This window comes from Cricetulus griseus, chromosome X (assembly GCF_003668045.3).
Source record: "Cricetulus griseus strain 17A/GY chromosome X, alternate assembly CriGri-PICRH-1.0, whole genome shotgun sequence".
NCBI classification, from domain to species: domain Eukaryota; kingdom Metazoa; phylum Chordata; class Mammalia; order Rodentia; family Cricetidae; genus Cricetulus; species Cricetulus griseus.
This window is the reverse complement of record NC_048604.1, coordinates 75,539,505-75,544,007: the sequence shown is the minus strand read 5'-3', so window position 1 is coordinate 75,544,007 and position 4,503 is coordinate 75,539,505. Positions and strand designations below refer to the sequence as shown.

The 4,503-nt window shown below is 43.3% G+C and overlaps 1 pseudogene; it reads right to left on the bottom strand.

The window, feature by feature from the left end:
- Positions 1 to 3,125: 3,125 nt before the first annotated feature.
- On the bottom strand, positions 3,126 to 4,031 carry LOC100765543 (annotated as a pseudogene).
- Positions 4,032 to 4,503: the final 472 nt, after the last annotated feature.

The window sequence follows — 4,503 nt, the reverse complement described above, 5'->3', positions numbered from 1 at the left end:
GGGGAGTCTTTAGGGTCTTTGAGTTACGGAAAAATTATATGCAAATAGGAATACTTTGACTTCTTTTCAGTTCCTTCTCTTGTCTTAATGCTCTAGCTAGTACTTTAAGCACTATATAGAATTGGAGTGGGGAACATGGATACCCTTGTTTTGTTCTGATTTCAGTGGAACTTACTCCAACTTTCATCCATTTGGCTTTATGATTAATAGCATATTATGTTGAGATACATTCCCTTCATGCTAGTCTCTTCAGGGATTTTATCATGAATAGGTCTTAGTTTTGTCAAAGGTCTTTTTCTGTATCAATTGAAACCTTCATGTATATGTATACATAAGTGTTGATATGTATTTTATGTACTTTTAGGTTAATACAACATAAAATGAGTCACAGTTAATTTTTCAAATGTACTTTGTTGTTATTTGTTCTCCCTCGTTCTGCATTGTTCTTCTTCTTCCTTTCCCAGTTAAAACTCCACTCCTTGTTTTTCCTATTTTCCTTTTCATACCACTTATACCCTACTATTCCTGTCTCTACTGATTGTCCCCCACTACATGGTCCTTTTTTAAATTCTTGGTTACTGCAATTACTCAAGGTTATGTATTTACATCTGAAGATTTGGAGCTAGAAACCACAGATGACAGAGAGAACATGCAGTGTGTGTCATTCTGGTCTCAGTTACTCCACTCAATATAGTATTTTATAGTTCCATTTACCTGCAAATTTTATGTTTTAATTTTTCTTCACATATAGTGTCTACATTTTCATTATTCATTCATTAGTTATTGATATTTTTGATTTCCTAGCTTTCTTAGTTTGGGTTTCTATTTCTGTGAATAGACAGCATGAGCATAGCAACTCTTTTTGTTTGTTTGTTTGTTTGTTTGTTTGTTTTTCGAGACAGGGTTTCTCTGTGGCTTTGGAGGCTGTCCTGGAACTACCTCTTGTAGACCAGGCTGGTCTCTAACTCACAGAGATCCACCTGCCTCTGCCTGCCAAGTGCTGGGACTAAAGGCATGCGCTGCCACTGCCCAGCTGCACAGCAACTCTTATAAAGGAAAACATTTAATTGTGTTAATTATAAAGGAAAACATTTAACAGTTTCAGAGGTTTAGTCTATTATCTTCATGGCAGCACGCAGACCCACAAGGTGCTGGAGAAGAAGGTGATCCACAGTCAGCCAAATTGACTGTGTCCCACACTGGGCATGGCTTGAGCATATAAGACCTCAAAGCCCACCCCCACAGTGACACACTTCCTCCAGCAAGGCCACACCTCCTAATAGTGGTGCTCCCTTTAGGCCAAGCATTCAAACACATGAGTCTGTGGTGGCATACCTATTCAAACCACCAAACTAGCTATTGTGAATAGAGTGGCTATGAACACTGCTGAGCAAGCATTTGTGGAGCAGGATATTGAGGTTTTTAGACATATGCCTGTACCACAGATTCTAATTTTTGTTTTTGTTTTTGTTTTTTGTTTTTTTGTTTTTTTTGGTTTTTCGAGACAGAGTTTTTCTGTGTAGCTTTGAAGCCTATCCTGGCACTCTTTCTGGAGACCAGGCTGGCCTCGAACTCACAGAGATCTGCCTGCCTCTGCCTCCCAAGTACTGGGATTAAAGGCGTGCACCACAAACACCTGGTTCTAATTGTTCTTAATAATAAAAGAATCATAAATTGGGATTAATGCTGAGGATCAGAGAAGCAAAGCAGCCAGCTACTACAGAGTTCTTACCCCTACCTGTGCTCAGACTGCATCCTCAGACTGACTCTACTGCTCCTCAGACTACATCTCTCTCCTGCCTCCTGCCTTATATTCCTCTCTCTGCCCAGCCATATTACCCCTGTCTCCACCTCTCTAGTGCTGAGATTAAAGGTGTGTCACTCCAAGTGCTGGGATCACTTTTATGTGAGCTCTGTTTCTCTTTTAGACTGGATTAATTTTGTGTAGCCCAGGGTGGTCTTGAACTCACAGAGATAAATTTCACCACATATGCCAAGGAGTCCTATAGTAATATGTTAGACTTATTATTTATATTTGTGAGAATTCTTAAAACTGTTTGCAGAGTGGCTTTACCAGTTTTGAATCCCTCCAACAGTGAATGGGGGTTCTCTTTTCTCAAAATCCTCAACAGTATTTGTTGCTGTTTTTTTGTTGATCTTAGCCATTCTGCCTGGGTAAGGTGAAAGATTAAGAGTCATTACAATTTGAATTCCCTAATTGCTAAGATTATAAACATTTTAAGCTATTTTTAAATTTCTTTTGAGAATTCTGTTCAGATCCATAGTCTATTTTAGTTGGTCATTTGTTTTCATGACTATTTTTAAATATTTGGGATATTAATCCAAGCTGGCCAAGGTTCTCTCCTACTCTGTGAGTTTCTTCTTCACCCAATTGGTTGTTTTCATAGCTGTACAGAACCTCTTTAGTTTTGTTAGGTGCCACTTGTCAATTTTTGGCCTTAATTTCTGGACAAAGAGAGTCATTTCCTGGGCATTGGTGGCGCGTGCCTTTAATCCCAGCACTCGGGAGACAGAGGCAGGAGGATCTCTGTGAGTTTGAGGCCAGCCTGGTCTCCAGAGTGAGTGCCAAGACAGGCTCCAAAGCTACACAGAGAAACCCTGTCTTGAAAAAACAAAAAACAAACAAAAAAAGAATTGAGAGTCATTTCCTACACCTAGCTCTTGTAGGATACTCCCCAAATTTTCTTTTCTAAGTTTTAGCATTTCAGGTTTCACATTGAGTTCTTTGATTCATGTGGAGCTTTTTTTTAACCAGGGTGATATATAGGAGTCTAATTTCATTGTACATGTTTACCAGCACCATTTGTTGGGGATGCTGTCTTCTGTTCAGTGTATGTTTCTGGCATATTTTTTTGTCCTTTTTTTTGCTGTATAAAAAAGATCCCAGTATAAACCAGGGAGGGAAGAAGACAGAGACACCCACCCTTTAGTGTAGAGAGATGGGAGGACAAGAGGACAAGCCTCCTAGGGAGGGGAGGAAATGTCATTTAAGGGTTAAAATATTCTCTGTAAAAAACTGGAGGTGTCTCCACAGCCCCAAAGGAAGGCACAGGTTGAGGTTCTCATTGTTGCTCAAGTGTCCCGAGGAGAGGCAGCTACTCTTCTCACTCTAGGTTACTCTCTTCTTTGTGTAGGTAAGAGTGCTGCAGTGATTGGAAGGCAGAAGTATGCTTACATGGGTTAAAAGCATCTCCAGCAGCAGCTGCACTCCAGATTCCTCCATCTCCGGTATCACCGACTGCACTGGCCGCAGCTCTCTGGGAGAAAAGGCTCCTTGGGGAAGAGATACCTCTCGAGGCCAGTCATCTTCTGGGGGCAATCCAATGAGATCAAAGGTTTTACCCAACTGGTAAGCTTCAGAGTTTCCACAGAAGAGAGGCTTTCGACAGAACATCTCTGCAAAGATACAGTCAACACTCCACATGTCCACGGGTGTTGCGTATGTAGACTGCAGAAGAACTTTAGGAGCACGGTACCAGAGTATAGCAACCACAGGTGTGAGGGCCATCTGGTAGCTGTAGATTCTGGTCAGGCCAAATCAGCCAGCTTGACTGTCCCATTACTTGTCACCAGAATGTTCTCTGGTTTCAGGTCTCGGTGAACAATGCAATTTGCATGAAGAAAATCAGGCCGCTTAGAAACTGTCATATCAGGTCCTTAATGGTCTCAACCGGCAAGCCTGGTGGGGGTGCTTTATCCAGGTATGCTCTCAGGTCCTGGTCTATATACTCAAACATGAGAGTGACCTTGATGTCTCGATCAGTTCTGGAGGTAGTACAGACATCCATTAGCCGTACAACATTGGGGTGCTCAAAGGCCTCCAACATCCTCAGTAAGGCCACCTCGCTGACTGTGCTCATGGGAATGCCACCTCCAGCTCCCCCTCCGTTGGGAACTCCCACACTCTTGAGGGCCACAAAGTGGCCACTGTGGGGATCTCGGGCCTTGTATACTGTCCCATAGGCACTGACACCGATTTCAGCCACCTGTTCATAACGGGAGGTAGCCATTCTCGGAGCAGGGAGATCTCCTCTTGCCCAGCCAAGAGCTGTGGAGGTGGCCCTTTATCTGGGCCCGGGAGCCAGTTCCTGCGGCGCCATATACCGGGGATCGGTCCCAGGCAGCTGGACACTATGGGCCAGAACATAGACATGGGCTGTAAGCTAGAGAGGCCCCCCTCACCCCCACCCTCCCCATGTGACCTGTTTCTGGCAGGTTGTTGTAATGGAGATGTGACAGCTGTCTAGGGGATTGCTGAATTTGCTTCCTGACATGAACAAAGAATTGAATGACCAGGGAAGGCAGAAGACAAAGCCACAGATGAGGTGAAAACAACCTGTCACGATTGGAGAAGCCTAAGTCTGGAAGTCCATTAAACAGAGACTGACTTGGGTACTTTATAAGGGCTCTTGGTTCTTCTTTCCCCTACTGGTCCTGTCTAGTTATCTGCCCTGTACCTTCCTACTGTTTCTCCTTACAGAG